Below are 17,696 nucleotides of genomic sequence, written 5' to 3' on the forward strand. Positions count from 1 at the left end.
TGGCGACTTCAACTTTTAAACTTTTACACAGCACGTCTTTCAGGTACGGCGACGTTGGACAGAAAGACGTGCTGTGTAAAAGTTTAAAAGTTAAAGTCGCCACGTCCCGTCTCAAGTGCTGATATAGATTGGTCGTGTTGCCGTGGGACGTGGCGACTTTAACTTTCACAGCACGTCTGTTCAACGTCGCTGTACCTGAATCCAAAGTATCGCCATGTAACAGACATTTTTTTCGCCACCAACTCAGCCTGTTCATGGTCATGCTCATTCTCCTCTTCAGCGTCTGTGTTGGTCACTGCTGCACGCCGGCTGCACGCACCAGGATAGCTTGTGGGCGTGCTGTCAACAAACTCCACACACTACAGGAGAGGCAGTCACGTTCACAGGCACACACGTTAACATTTATTTAGCCTACATTAAATCGCAATTCGCAGACTTTTATGCGGTTATGTAATCGCACAGCCTGACATCGCGATTGCGACTGCGATTAGATTAATCGTGCAGCACTAGTCTGCAGTTCATTGCAATCCATTTTGTAAGGCAGTTAGTTAGTCACAGGTAGACTTACTCAGTTTGTGTCTGAACGCCTGGTTGAGTGCGGCTTGATGAGACTGGCTGCTAGTGCTAGCATCAGAGGCTGTGCTAGCTCGGACCTCCGGGTTCGCTGCTAAATGCTTTGTGTCTAGTTGATATTTCAGGCTTGAAGTACTCTGATGGCATGAAATTTCCCGTCGATCAACAGTTCCATCTTGGCGTTTGTGATTAATTAATTGAAATTAATGCATTATTTTGACAGCCCCAAGTTAATTATTTATTTAATACAGTACCTTTCATAGAGCAAAGTCACAAAGTGTTTAACTGGATTGAAATAGTTAAAAATAAGACCATAAACAGTTTATTTACCACTTTTCTTTGTAGTATATGAAGCTGCTGAAATAAAAGTCAGACAGACTGACATGAGATGTGCATTGATATATATTGATAAACACTCTTTAGAAGTGTTTGATTCAACTTAAAAAATAAATAAAAAATCACAATAAATCACAATATTAGATCGCAATACTTGAAGAATCTCATTTCTTAAGAATCACAATACATATCGAATCGGGAGGTTAGTATACAGTGCCAACCCTATTATATACACACACCATGCAAAGCAGTGAATGGAGCGGTGTGAGCATGTCAACGATTAATCTCGCTCTCCAGACCTTTCTCAAGAAAAGAAAGGTCTGGCTGCGCCGACTCTCACTTTGAGATTGGAGAAAAAAACGCCCTGGCTGCTTGTATTTCTTTCAACCAATCACAATCGTTCTGGGCGGTGCCACAGCAACGGTGCGCTTGCAAAAATATTGCTGGGGGGAACAGGTTTTGGTGTAACACGCCCACAAAAATATCACCTACAGGACGCGAACCATGGCAGAAAAATGGCTACATCCCCGCAAGATCAAACACCACAAAAGTTAGTAAAGGACGTGTTGAAAACGGTTGAAAACTGCTACACAACCGGAGGTGGTAGGGCGGGACTTCAGCGGGTGGCTCGTTCCGCCCAATGAGAGGCTGATCTCTGGAGCGAACTTCCGCCCACTCAGACTAGTCAACGATTGATGACTCTGCAGCACTATGGTTGTTGAAGTGGTTGTATATCCCAGTGTCTCTTTTTAATTAGTGTTGAATTATTGAGGGTAACACGGCCAGTGTTTGTTTTAGGTTCTGGGGGTGATGGAGCCACAGTGGCCTCGATTTTATTCATTGATCTCCTTTTTGCCCAGCCTTTTTTTTTTTTTTTTTTCTCAGTTCACTTTTCTAACAGACTTTGTGTTGTCTGGTGTTTTTAGCCTTTGGTCGTTAACACAAAGGTGACATACAATTTGTCTGAACATTTTAATGTTGCCCACCTGTGTTTAACCAAATATAATTAGCTATCTGTAGAGGGTAAAAACAGTATTCAGCAGTGCGGTTCACACCTATAACCAATGTTTTCACCACTTTTTTATTGTGCTTGTAACAATGGCTGAAATTTGTGAAAGGATGTAGATCCTATTTTGTACGATGGGACTGGAGTGGACTCGCCTGCACTGTTCAGCCTTTTCTTCTTCCTCTATCTCTCATTTGCTTTATCTCCGTCTCTCTCCCTTTTTCCCCCTCACATTCTTTCCTTCAGAGAAAAGAGGGCTACGCATTAATGAGTCAATGCGGAGCTGTATTATGTTTAATTAGGTAGTTTATATAATGAGGTGTTCATTTCTAATGGAGGGACATGCTGTGAGCAGCACATCTGCAAGAATAACTCAGGCAATCAGCAGCATGAGGACCCATGGAACTGCAAATGAGACTTACTTACTCAGAAATGAATTATGTCTCAGTGCCTTTCCCAAAGCCCATTAATTAAATCCACTGGCATCAAGGTCTTTTTCTTAATTTCATGTACCATTAGCATAATAAACACAATTTGAGTTAGCACAATGTGATCAGTTTAATGGATGCTATTTATTTTACTTTATTATTTAAAGCTCTGGTAATGGGGGGAGAAACATAAATATATCTCTATGGCTCCCTCTATGAAAAACTCCCATCAGGCGCTGGCGTCGACACAGATGCTCGTTTCAGTGGCCCCATACATTTGGAGTGCTGCTGCTGCCCTTATGAGTGTGCAGAGTGGAAAGGTGTTGCATGGCTATAATTTTAGGGCACTAGACTGCGGTTCAGTGTAAACCAGGTTTCACATTCATTAAAAATGGGCCTGCGGTCTTATATGTCACAATCTCCTTACTCATAATGTTTGGTGTTCTGAGGTGTACTGTATTCCAGCATGTTTTTTTTCCTGCTAAGTGAGAAGAGAATTAGATTTCGGAGGCATTTATACACACGGGGTATTTGAGGTGTAAGTGCAATGGGTAGCGGCAGGAATCCGTGCACCTTCATTAAAACAATACAAGGACTTAATGTATGGTAGTGAATTTGTTCTGACCTTAAAGCGATACCCTAGAGGTGAGATATGATTAGCGTTATTGTTGAGGACAGGTACATCATTATCTCAATGTACCTCGACCATTGCCAAGTTCCACAGCCATGCTCCATCCTCTGACTCGGGCACTAGCACAAGACATAATCTCTTCTCAGGAGCAGAAATGCACTTAATCATCTACTCAAGTTTCAGGGACTGCCCCCGAGTGCTCTCTGTCTGGTAGAACTACGACAACTGCTCGGCAGAAATCTGCAGCAATGTTTTAAGTTCCCAAATTAATTGCCTAATGGATTAGGAGGTATGGAGTGTCCTACTTTACTGGGATGGAGCAATAATTTAAATTGTGCCAGGTAAGGACAAGGAGAAGTTGTATTTCAGGAGAATGTTTTTTTTTTTTTTCTTAAGATAAAATGCATCTTTTATTGCCCCAAATACTGTGAAGCCTCCTCCCCCGCCCTCATTGGCATTCAGGGCTTCATTAGACAGTCTAATGCCTTGGAAAGAGAATTACAAGCAATAGTTCCTTGTTACTTACATACATGGCCAGACACCAAGTTAGCCAGACAGGCAGACATTGACTCTTACACACTTAAAACTACGAAATCGTGTCACATACACACCAGATACAGTGTGTGCTACTAAGACAACTTTGCGTGCAAAGATGCAAAGAAAGGATGGTATTTTAAAAAGGAGGGAAGTCTTTAAAATAGACTCTCATTTTGGACAATCTAAGTGACCGAAAGTCAGCCCGTTACTTTGGCATACCTCATCGTAATGGACATTAAAGTGGGGTGATTGAAGGAGAACGGCTCCATGTGTCAAGTGTTGAGTGAAAAACACATGACACCAAAACCCATTAGTGTCCTCTGGAGAGACAATGCCCAGAACTCTCCCTCCTCCTCCTCGCTCCAGACTCAGGGTGCTGTTTCTGTCAAAAGACACTCTTTTCTGCTACAGATAAAAGGCCCCACTATTAGCCCAGGGGTTGAACTGTGCTCCATTCCAGTTTCACTTTTTTTTTTTTTTTTTGTAAAATGAGAACTTGAAATGATGTCAAAGTCTGGTGTAATGAAAGTGAGTGTTTTTTTCTATAATAGATCTCAGGAACTCAGGAAATCATCCAATTATCTTTTCACTGAAAGAAAATTTTATTGGAAATGCTGATGCTCAGAGATGGTCTGCCTTGATGTTTATTGCATTAATTTGGATTGGCAGTTCTTTTTAAAGTAAACCCCACTTGGATTATTTTATTACTACTGTTAATTATGATGGGTTATTGGAATCTATCTATCTTTCTGTCTGTTTGTCTCCCTGAGTGTCTGGCTGTCTGTCTTACTATCTGTGTGTGTTAATTTCATCAACAGAAGACAACAAGTCTTAAACTAAATTAAAGTTAAAATAAAGACAATGACAAAATAAATTTAACTTTTATCAATAGATTAAACAAGGAATCATTATTTTGATATGGACAAACGGTTTAACTACTGTTTGAAAGCAGAATCTTTTTTGATAATCTGCATGCATCTGCAGAATCACACATTGTATTCTAGCATCTACTGCTAGCTCACCTAGCACCAGTGAGCTAGCTAATGTTACAGCTCAGCCGAGGACGACACTATTGTTTAAATCTTGCACTGTCACAAGCACGAGCCTCTAGTCCATGAGTGGATGCACGCTTCCATCTGCACAGTGATACAGTGATCAGTAGAAAGAAAATAGGTCCTACATGAAACTGCTCGCAACAAGGTCTGTGGATTATCTTGAGTAACTGGGTCATGATTTCCGGAAAGAGACATTGCTGTTGAGTTTTTCAAATGTATTTTTTTTTTTTTTATGCTTTGAGCACCACAAGCCAAGTGCCATTGAGTTCCAATATATTGGAGAGAAGGCAGACATCTCTTTGGCCAATATCATAAACACTCAGCAACTCACACCAAAACAATCTTGACAGATAAAAAGCACTACAGCTAACTGGGGAGATGCATGTATTTCTGCCCGTTCTCATTGCTAGCGCACGCTTTCAACTCTAAAGTAAACCCATCTGTGGCAATACTTGATGCTGAGAGAAACGAATGCAGTATAAAGAGCAGTAGTCTCTATAAACAGACTCTACATTTAGTGAATGTAGAGTCTGTAGGCAAACCCCTGATCTTGAAGAGTGGAAGAGCCCTGGTTTCCGGTGCTAGGCTTTTTGTAGTCCACGTGATATTGATCAATCACGTTTGAGCCGGCTGCAGTTGTTGCCAGGTAAATGCTCCATGCGGTGAACTAACGAGGCAGAACATAATTGGCGTCACTGCAAACTCTGAATCCATCGCAATGGTTCATCATATTTACTTAAATATAAACGGAAGTCGGAAACGGAAATTCGCCTACTCAAACCGGAATGCCAAAAAAATCGGGGGTCTGCCCCCAGAGACTGTATCGCCCTCTGCCGGAAGTCAGACGCCGAATACAGCTGATGGGTTCCGAGAATGAAAGAGCAGGAATGGTCATGTAGGACAGGAGGGAGGAGACGTAAATGGGTCAAACAAACTGGACTTTCACCGAAGAAACCATCCGTGTGAAACCAAAAGTCACATTGAGTTAGGAACAAACATACCTATTTTAAACTCAAAAATATTACCTTTTTCAAGACCTAATCAAGTAGTTTTGTTGCCTTAACTTAATTGCGACCATTTTACAACATTAACCGATCTATTCATTTATTCAGTCTTAACTTAGTCAAGGAACTAATTAAGGCCTACTTAGAAATAAAAACTGCAGACAAAAACTTTTTTTTTTTTTGTGCCAGGCTTTTTCAGATTTTTTTTTTTTTTTTGTTGCTTTAATATTTTTTTTAAACNAGATTTTTTTTTTTTTTTTTTTTTTGTTGCTTTAATATTTTTTTTAAACTCTAAGAGGGTGATGCAGTAGAAAAACCCATAATTAAGACAAACTTAATGGTAACCACAAAGTAAGATTAAAAATAAATAAAATAAATAAATAATAATTTTTTTTCAAATTGCAGGGCCACAAATGTATTTCAGTTAAAATATGTCTACACAACTGTTAAAACTTGTCTAAAAAACAACAACCTTCTGATTCTAAGATTATTCCATATTTTACGTTTTTGTCGATTAAAACTAGAGTAAAATTAACAATAACCAAATGACAAAATGTGACTAAAAGTAAAACCCACTTTTGTCAAAAAACTGAGACTACACACACACACCTGCCCCGTTTGGTTCGGTTCAACCGAACTCAAGTTTGTTTGGGCAGGTGTGAACACAGCAATTGCACCACCACAATCTGACAGAGACCTTCCTGAAGAGGTGGTCTCCGTCCGGTTACAAACAAACTCTGGTGTGGTTTGTTTGTTGTGATAACGTGTTCCGACCTGGATCTGAACCAGCTGCAGTCACATGACACATTGTTTGGGTTAAACATGAGCATGTTACAGTCCTGGAGGATTATTAATGTGCACCTCCTCCTGTACTGCCTTAATATGCACATTCAGCACATCCAATGCATCAAAACATTGTTTTCTAGTTGGAGCCGCGCCTCGTTTTCAAACTGTATGGTTTGACTAAGTGGTTTAGCAGCGCTAAAATAAACCTGCGTAGTTGTCCCTCCATTGTGACATTAGAAAGTGTCACATTTATCTTGCAAGTGTACTCTTCTTCAACGTTTTGTTTACTTCCTGGATTTTTCACGCAAGGGAATTCTGACCAATCGACAGCAGCTTTTTCGTGCAAGGCATTTTATCTGGTCCGCTTGTAAATGCTGCCGTGAGGACACGAACCAAATCTAGGCAATTATACAACTGTGTAACAACATGAGTCCCTGATTCAGACCAAAGCAACTCTAGGTCTGAAAGCACCCTAAAACTAAGACTGAAAATCTGAATCAGGTGCCAAAATTAAAGCAGCTGTTCATAAATCTCTTTAACTGTCTGCCACACTAAATGAATCATAACCTTCAGTCTCACTGCAGTCTCAGTTTGGATGAACCATTTTTCTCGGTTCCATTATGTTTTTTAACACCGTCTATTAAGAGTGTTTGACACAAAAAGGGGCGTATGAGGATCAATAGTGGAGTTACGTGCTTATATTACCCTGAGAGTCCTGCTGGCCTTTGAGTGGCGCCATGAGCTCATAGCTAATGACTGAAGATCAATGACCAGAAACTTGACTGTGGTTTGTTTCAGTGTTATGTTTACCATACACTAGCTGATGATGCACCACTGACATCTTCACCCAGGGGAGAAAAAAAAACAGCCTCTGGAAATACATTTGCTGATTGTGGTTTTAGTTGCTTATTACATTTTCCACTACATGACAAATCCCTGACTGCATTAGTAAAACAAGACACTCTATCAGCTGTACAAATACTGTTCAACATTCCCCAGCATTCATTTGGCACTGTTATATTTATCACTGGACTTGGCTGCTGCCTCAGACCGACGATTAGATTTTCTTTTTCAAAAACTGTTTCAACAAAACAGCATATAAATACATAAAGAAAAAAACAAACAAATAGGCTAAAATGATTTCATTGTGGAAACTGTCACATACAGTTAGTTTTCATGACTTTAAAGTTATTTTCTGGCATGGAGGTCTTCAAGGACTGCTGGGAGACATAAATGTAGGCTGTTAATATCGACAGTCTTGTTATCATAAACCCAGTTCAGACCAAAGATTTGCAACGAGACAAGCTGAAACAGGCAACTAGTTGCAATGCCCTGTTCTGCAACGTCCTAAAAACCTGCCGGTTCACACCAGTGCAACTTGATGAGACAGTGTTTAATCTCTAGTCAACAACTCAATGTACTTCCGTTCTGATTTGCAGCTTTTCAGGCTTATTTTGTTGCTGAGTATAATTTGTTGCTTTTTAAAATATTAATGAGGATAGTGATAGTGAGATACTGGCTACAGTTGCATTTGTCGTAGTGAAGAAACAGTGTGTGTGGGTGGAGGTCCACAAGCACATACAGCAAGCAGCAGCAGCGACGCACCGGCAGTGATACCAGGGTATTTCTTAAATAAAGTAGAAAAAAAAGGACCAGAAACCATCAGCGCTGCAGTGATAGTTTTGGCTCGCTGGAAGCCGGCTAAGCTCCTTGGCCAACTTCCTGTCTGCGGGGCATTTCGCACTCCTCCGTTGTCTCCCCTGCAAAGCATCCCAAAGCGTAGAGTTCTGTGGGCAGCTTCCCACCTCCAGTGCTCTTTGTGGTGTTTCTGCCTCCTGTCTAAACCCAGAATTCTCACCCAGGTGTGCTCATAGGCAGCAAAATTTGTCACTGATTAATTTAGCATGAATCAGTACTGGGTAGTATCAAAGTAAGTTGGTCAGTACTATTAAAAATACTGAGATGATACCCAATCCTAATTGTATTATTATTATTATATCAGTGGCATAAAATGATCTCAAAATGACAATAATATAGTTTATTGCAGTTATTTCTTGGACAATTTTAGGGCTGCTCCCGACTCAGAATTATGTCAGTTGAATCAGATTCAGTCATAAAAATGTTTAATTATTATTTATTTATTTAGTTTTATTTTTTCCATATAAAGTTTAAAAATTTGAACTGGCGAGATTTTCAATGTGACAGTGGCATTCATATAGTATAGTAAACAAGCAATTGGTGCTAACGACGGATTGGAAACGTGCAACATTTTTGGCTGACACAAGATATCAAACAAAAACCAGAGACTGTGTTGTGTAAAGTATGTATGAGCTGTGAATTCACCAATTCCAAGCAGAAGAGAGAAGATAATGTTATCCTGGAGCCTTATGGTGCAAAGTTACTCCTCTTGCGAGCTGCCGCATCACATCCACAGCTGTCTGTACAAGAGTAGTGCGAAAGTCAAGAGTACTCACTCCACAGCAAAATCTGGGAACCAAAATGTCCACAGAAGTAGCCTGCACAGTACACTGATTAGCACTGATTGCTTGACTTGAAGCAATCTCAGTCGACTGAGAGGTCTCTGACTCACGTTCGAATCTCTGACTTTCAAGGGGCAGCCCTAGACAGTATATCGTCCAGTTAAAGTATCTATCGTAACAGGCCTTACTGTAACCATCAGCAGCTTTTTATTAAAAAATGAGTGCCTGGTATATTCATCACTTTAATATGTTTGCCATACATATATTGTTTTTGAGATATCAGGGCAAAGGGTAATGTATTCTTTGTCTTTTAGTGTCTTTTATTTTTCCCTCATAAGTTTTGTATAGTCCCTAACAGAGTGAATAAAAGTGCTGAGAAAAGTCGGTGCACATTTTAACAAATATAACGCAGCTTCTCTTTAACTGCTCTCTTATAGTCACTGATGTCTCCCTGTGAAGAAAAATTGAAAATGACTCGCAGTGCCACCATGAGCCGCTGTGGTTTCAGGCTCACAGCCCACATTCAGACAGGGGCTCATCTAGTCCATTTTTTCAAATATAGACTTATTATTACCTTCCCACAATAAATTGCTCTAGAGGGCTGGGGAAATGCTGCTCTCCGTGTCTGTAACAGTGGCATCTCAGATATCATTAGGAAAGTACTATGCAGGGGGACAGCAGATCAATGGATTCCACCACAGAAGCATTAGTACTCTCTGTGTATGATCAGTTTACTGAACAACAACACCGCCTCTGCGTCTCTTACTGGAAACAATTGATGCATTGTTGCAGTGAAATTAATCCCCTGAATTCATAACCCCAATCAGATATTCAATTGGCACTACCCAAAATAATTGTGTGGATGCCTGCATATGAGAAACGAATTCTGCGCCGAGGCAGGACATAAGCAAACAATGCCCATTCAATATCTTGCGCTGCTTTGTCATCTCAATAAAACAGTCTGAGCATCTGACTTTGATTTAATTTAATCTTCCAGTCATTTTCTATTCTTACTAATCCAGAAGAACCAATTTGAATCCACAGAGAAATACATTAAGGATCGCATTAATGTAGTTATGTTTTTGGAAAATACTTATGCATGTCAGTGCAAGTCAGGTTGGGAGGATTTCCTGGAGAAATATTGAATTCTCTGCAATCCAAACATGATCGACATGTTTGGCCTCAACAATCCTCAGATGAAAATACTCTGCACTCAAAATCGACACACTGAAATTCAAGCCTAATATAATCCAGTGGGTGTACCATCATTTGAATAACAGACATCTATGTAGAAAAGTTTTAAAAGTGGATGACTGCAACGACTGGAATTTAAAAGTAATTCAACAGTAACTGCTTGTACACCCAGAGCTAGCAGCAGTGGATGGTGTTTATACGTTTTAGATGTGCAACTTGTTGGACTCAACAAGCAGTTTGAAGCGGGCACTTGAGCTCTGGGATATCATGATGGACATTTTTTGGCATTTTAAGCCCAGACCACACCAAAGACTCATGATGAGATGAAACCATTTTAGAAGTTAGAGCAGTGTGAGCTGGCCGGTCTGAGCTTGACTCAAGACGGCTGATGATGTCACCTGCATCTCAGCTGGTCAAATCGCCAGCGGCTGGTTTTCAAATGTTAAGCACGTCACCTGTTTCATCAGCCAGTCAGCTTGTAGTGAAGTCCACTAGTCAAGTCAGAATGACCTCAGACGGCGTGTTTGCTTGCTGCGGCAGGTGCTTCGTCCCTGCTGAGCCCTCTGTGTCCGACCTCACGGAGTGCCGTTGTCAAACTGTGGGTTGCTGTGTGTGCTTATGCTTATTTAAGTGTGTGTATCTGTCTCAAACATTACTCATATTTCGTGTGCACAAGTATGACTCAAGTACGTCCGGGTTGCAGTGAAAAAAACACTTTTTTGACTGTTCTATACCATCATTGGCCCTTTTTACACAGAGATCACACTATAGGGCTGCTACGAAGTCCCTTCTTTATGCGTCTTTGGCATTTTTGCACAGAACAAAACAACAGCATCAACATGTTGCTCCAGTGTGTTATTGGCCGATCTCATCTTCTGCTCGGAGGGTAAGGAGCTCCCGGAACTCATTGTCTCCCCAGACAATGCAGACATTTTCAGCTGCTGTTTTTTTATGAGTTAGCTGCAAACTGCTGCAAGCTGCTTCTAAAATCTTCTGTGGAGGGTTGCAAACATAACATGTCATCCAAATGCCACACCTTTGTTGCCCACGATCTTGATCTGCTGTCCTGTTTATTGTTGTTGAGACAAGTCTGTTCCCCCATTCCAAGAGTTCCTTTTATACAGAATAGTGAGCGGCATAATGGCGTGAAATTTGCACCTTGGACAGGCAGTGCACAATGGGCTACTAACTGCTGACTCCTCACTTAACTGGATGGTTGAGGCTGCAAGTTTTCCAGAAATTCACTAGGCTGAAAACAACAAGCCTTACCGTCTGTTCCAGGGCACATTTTGGATTTTGTTGTGGCTTAAAAACAAAAAAAGTCAAAACCAGAAAAGTTTGGTTCATGTGAATTGGAGCATCTGCAGATTAATTCCATACCTGATATGTTACCACTAAAGTTAGGCACGATACGAGATATTCCGCCACCCTACAGACTAAGTAAAAGTCCAAGTAGGAACAACTTGGATCAAAGATTTGTGGCCATGTTTTAGAATACAAATTCAGGCATCCTCATGCACCTTTGCTTAATTTAAAAGAATGGTATAGAGTGGCCACCTAGTTGTCATTATTGATTTATCTTTAATTCTCAATTTAATGTTTGTTTTTAATAGACTTTACCAAAAAATATTCTGTTAATTGTCACATAAGACTAAGAGGTAACAAATCCTCACAAATTAGAAGCTGGAACAAGGAAAAGGAAAATTGAAATGATTGATAAATGATCATTGTAGTTCCTGGTATTTTTTTTTTATTTTTTTTTTCCGATTGACTAATCGAATAATAGCTACTCGCTTTAGCTGTAGTCTAAATACAACCCAATAGTACTTCTTCATCATTAACTTGGATGTAAAGTTTTAAACAAGTGCTTTTGTTCAGACAGGTATTCACTACAATGACAGCATGACTTAAAAACAGGGATGCACGATAATATCAGCATTTCATCGTATCGGCCGATATTGGCTTTAAAATGAGCTATCAGAATCGGCCAGCATGCTTTTTCGTACTTTGCACCGTGAATGAATATGACATACATTGAAAAGTATTGTATTACATGTCTCCAACTGCTGTTGTGCCATCAAGATAAGAGTATGCATGTGTAATATGATGTTAATCCCACTACAGAGAAAACTGATCACTAAGAGTAGGTGGGAAAAAAGTGGAAATATTGGTATCGGTTATCGGCCAAACAAGTTTTTATACATCGGCATTTCAGATATCGGCAAAAAAGCCAACAACATGCATCCCTATTTTAAAACAAATTCACGGTTATGTTAAGTTTGATCCCTCTTTGAAGTTTATTTTTCCTGCTGTATTTCTGATGAAAACCGGGAAATCAGATCAGGTCTCTTTTGTTCAACAAATCCCATAATGTAGGTTACCCAGATAAAACTCACAAACCCTCAAAATTTAAAGTCACATCCTGCAGGGGACAATAAATATTTCAGAGAGGTTGTATCAGTTAAGTGACATGGTCACAATGAGAGAAGCTTGCAGTCTGAATTAAAGATGTACTCTGTACAAATGCTGTGGCCGCATTAGATTAGCCACAACCTGTAATCTGTCACTTAGCTGCAGCATGCCTTGCTGTTTGAACTGATGTAAACTGCTGCTGTCTGGGCACAGAGCTGGGGAGTGTAATGGGGATTCATTGATCCACTGGTCTTTAGCTGATTGAGTTAGATAATTAAAAAGCCTCTTGTATCAGTTCCATTAAGGATTGTTTGTGTTGCTTTTTTTTCTTCGTGCTCTTGTTCTTGAACAGCAAAACTTAGAGCTCCAGAGAGCTGCTGGAAAACAAACAAACTGTCCTTCTGGCCCTTTATTTAATGTATTATTTATCCAGTTTGATTGTAAGATCACTGATGATTTTGTGAGCTAGATGAAACACAAACTAAGTGGCAGTTCTGTTACATGGAGATATTTGACGTTGGGATATCACCACGCAGAATCTGAAGGAATGAAAAAGTGGCCGTGTAAATCAGAATATAAGCAGCGAGTGTGATGTGCCGTGATCACACGTATCCCTCCAAACAGGATCTGGAGTGACTGTGCTGTCCTGAAGCGTGCAGACTGAGGTCTGCTTTGTACCTCCTCCAACAGGCCAACTGTCCTCTGCTGTCACTGGAAGCCGCGCCAGGCCTCCTCAGCAATGGCTATGATGTCTGCGGCAATGCTGAAAATAGCCATGCTGAGCTCATTAGCAGATTAGGTGTTGCAATGAATCTGTGTGGTTAGAGCTCCGCGGCCTGATATTGTTCCTCCAGGATGGCAATTACAGCTGATTGACGTGTTGGCACATGGGGATGGAGGGGTGGAGCCGGCAGCTCGTGCCTGTGGAGGGGCTCCGCATGAAGGGCAAAATAATCTTCTCTACTTCACATACAATATCTTAGCAACACTATCCATGTCACTGGCATCAGTGAGAGATCTGCAGTTGTGATAGAAGAAGGGATGTCAACAGTTAATTGGTTAACCGCTGAGAATATTTTTGATTGCTCTGCTACAGGTTAATTCTGCTGCTCTTCAGTTTACGACCCTGTGCACCAGATCTGATGAGAGACAGACAGCTGGCTAGCCATGTTAAAATGCGGTAGCTGCCCAATGCTCACCCTTCAGTCTCCACTGGTTAGCTAGCATTGGCTGCTCTGCATCAGGTGGGCTGCTTTATTGGCAATCACCACTAGTGATGGCATTCTGACCCAACAGCGTTGGTGTGGAAATATTGTGCCCACCCTCTGGTCTCCTCACAGGTTGCTTCAGTGAGTAAGTGATTCAGTTTTGAGCTGTGGAACCCCTTTACCATTATTGTTAGCTCTGTTAGCACCATTGGCGGTGTCAGTTAAGTTAGTGGTGCTAACATAGTGAACAATGCTAAAAGGGTTTAGTTGCTCCTGCTTATTCACCAGGGGACCTGGGGGACGACCAAAAGGCACACAAAATGTTTCCACAGCAACATTGTCCTGCTACCAGGACGACATTACCAGCGGTAATTGCAAATGAATGCCGCCACTAGCTAACTTAGCTCCAACCCAACCCAAGTGGTGCACATTGCAGAGTGGCTAAGACTAATGTTAGCTAACCAGTGGAGGCCGCAGGGTGGGCTGTGGCCACCATGCTTTCACACGTTAACCCAGCCGGCAGTCTGTAAGCAAAGTCAACAGAAAATAAAATAAAAGACAAAACATTTACATCAGAAAACATTACAGTGTAGTAGTAGTCATTTATTTTGGCCATTTTGAAGCTTATACCAAATATAGGATTGATTTAAAAAAGCATTAAAAAATGCCATACTTAAGTGAATTTACTTTTTTTTTTTTTTTTTTTTTTACAAAATGTTTGGTAATTAATATTGGAGATTATTGTCAAATTTAGATCCTGTGGTTCAAAGTTGTCTGTAAAATTAAGATATACCATCTGATCATGGGCGTATTTATAACCATGACTTTATCTCCGTCCTTACCTGGACACAGCAGCAGCAGCAAGAAGGATAGACTTGTCTTAATTTCAGCCAGTTGTCCCCTTTTGATCAAGGATGCCGTGCCCTCTCTGGGCCTTCCCATCATGGCTGCTAATCAAATAAGTGTGCCCTTTTAAATGGATGTTGTCTGTGATTCCAAATGACACCCCCACCTCCTCCATTTGAAAGAGAATCACTGTGAGTTGCGAGTGACTGACTGACCCCTTGTCTTTTAAATTAAACAGTTTGATCTGTGGTCGTTTAAGCTGCAAATTTCAAAGAAAATAACTTAATTTCACAACATCAATGGGATGTCAGTCGTGGTAAGAGAATATTTGATTCTCTGTGCAATGCGGAAAACCGCCAACTGGCCTCTGATCAAGAAGAAATAGGAAATAGGTCAAATCAGTAAATTAGAGCATTTTTTCGAACATGTAGACATTCACGAAGTTTGTATGATGTCCCTGTTTTAAGATTGGAGCTTGGAACATGGAAACGCAGGGTGGGGGGTTACTGTCTATGAACAAGTACAAGCAAAAAGCAAAAAGAAGAGTGTTGAAATTCACTGCATGTGTGGCAAGATCAATGAATGTATATAACGATGCGTGACGTGACTCCACTTCCTCTCACTGTACAGAAATGAGGCCAAGGCTGCCATCTTGCACTGTTGATGTCATTTTGAGCCAAAGTCTACACAGTAGTGATCTCAGTGGTATAGAGTTCCTGCCCGTACACCGATTGGCACATACAGCTGTCGATCTTTGATCAATGACGTCACACCCCCTTTTTATAGCATCAAATAACAAATTAAAATTAAACTTATTAGAAAAACAAACACTTCAGAGATCTACTTTCATGTTGTTCATCATTATATACAGTCTTTTGGCCAGAGTCGCCCATGCCAGACCTTCAGTAATATCCTAAAGATGCCACATGGGGTCCCTGTCATGTACCACAAATCAGTTGCTTGTCGACCAATGTCAATAGTATAAAAGTTCAGATATTGGAATATCACATACAATACAAATCCAAATTTAAAAACTAGGGATAAAGTTTTAGATTATCAAGTAAATACTGTTGACATGATGAATGCAGCTTTCTCTTAGATTTTTTTTTGTAGTTAAATGGGTAAAACTACCCACAAAAAGGCCCAATCTCTTCTCACCTTGACTTTCAACAAATATTTAAACATAAGGCTACTTTGGACATGACCTTCACAAATATGAAACACCTCTTCAACTCCAACCATCCTGCCCGTCTTCACTCCACTGACCATAAAAGTCTGTTTTTGAGTCCAAGTAGTACTCCTGAGTCCAAACAATGGAAGTGTAAAAAGCAGCAGATGAAAAGTCACTTAATGATCCATGAAAGAATGAAGCCTGTCGGAGCCTGTGTGACAATCACTGACTGGCCTGCTGTTTATGGTAGTGTATAAGTGTAAATTTGGTGACTGGCCAGTCCAGCTAGTAAAAAAATGGCCTGCAAAAAACACCAAGCAAAATCCAGCTAGTCCATAAATACTTTTATGGTTTGCACACATGAAGAGGTTGGGAAGCACTAATCTAGAGCGTACACAATGGTTCTCTTTTGCAAGGTTGATAATTTTCTTTATGAGCAGAGCCTGTTTAGCACCGTCCCGATCACCCAAACCCATGCTGTCCCATTCACCTAAAGTATTTGGGTGAATGGGACAAAAGGAAAACAGTTTAATTTTTTAAAAAGACACAAGATATGAACTGATTTTAGAGCAGTAGTACATTGTAATCGTGTTTCCGTCAAAAGTCTGTTCAATATATTAGCTATGACAATTTTAAGACCTTATGTTTTAAACTAGCTAAAGCTTACGCCATTTTCCTCGCCTCGTGCATTGCAAGGTCAAACTAAAAAAAACTAAGAAACTGGGTCATGTTAAACATTCTGTTCAAATCTGACCTTAAGTTACCTTTGTATGTGATGAGCCAAATGTATGGTTCATATAAGCTGTAGTTCTGCAACCTTATAAGCCTCCCTACTCTAAGCTATCATAGCAGGCTATCATAACAGAGTTTGCAGATTAAGGCTGACAATGTCGCAGCACATTTCTCTTTCAAAGGGCATTTTTTGACCCCCTGTTGTCAAGGAGTGCAAAGGTTTCCACAGCAGCCTTAAATAAAACAACAAATCCTCCTCTTACGCCTTTTCACCTTAAATCATTACAACCCTATAAAACTATAACAATGTGAATAATAATGATGAGAACATGAATCTGGCCTTTTGTTTATATATGTAAAATAATATGTGCTCTTATTTTTATGATGTTTTCTGCTCCTTTGCTCAGGGATGACAGAGGGCGAGGAGATAATGTGTTTCAAATTAAGAGCCAGGATCACAGCATTGCAAATAGGCCTACATGTTAAGTGCTTGAACCCATTGACCCATCAGGACAGCCTGAAGTACAACACACACCAGCTGCGTCAGAGAGGGTTGCACTATTGTACATGTTTCAGTGTTGTCAACACACACCCCAGACACATTATACGGACAGAGGAAGCAGCCAGGGTAAGGTAACCATGAGCCACGGAGTGAATGTGATGGAATAGCTGCTTTTCTGGAGAGCTGATCTGTATTGAGGCTTGGAAAGAGAGTAAGCTAACGCATGTCAAAGGCAATGACGTCCAACAGTGTCCAGGGTTACATAGGTGTTTTGATTCACAATTGAGCTTACTCTACAGTACATTACCATGCTCAGTCCCAGGAATAAACGTTAGCATTGTGCATTCCTGCAAACCATGGATATGCTACATTTGTACATTTTATGTTTAAGCACAAAACTACTTGATATTTGTTAAAAAAAATAGGTTTAACTTAAAAGACCCATGTTTTGTGATACAAAAGCCACTGGAAATATAGCGACAGGTTGCTATGAAACAACCATGTTTGGAGGCACAAAAGCCACTGGAAATGCAGTGTAAACGTCGTGATCAGTCGCTATAAAACACCCATTTCCAACGCTACTGGAAACGCAGCAGCGGGTCACCAAATAACACCCAGATGTGGTCGCACAAATGCCACTGGAAACATGGTGACAGGTCACTATTAAACACCAATTTTTGGTGGCATTAACGCCACTTGAAACGTGACAGGTCACCAACAAACACCTATGTCTGGTGGCACATACGCTGCTAGAAATGTGGAAAGGGGTTGCTATTAAACATCCATGTTTGGTGG

Source organism: Epinephelus moara, chromosome 10 (genome assembly GCF_006386435.1).
Source record: "Epinephelus moara isolate mb chromosome 10, YSFRI_EMoa_1.0, whole genome shotgun sequence".
Taxonomy (NCBI): Eukaryota; Metazoa; Chordata; class Actinopteri; order Perciformes; family Serranidae; genus Epinephelus; species Epinephelus moara.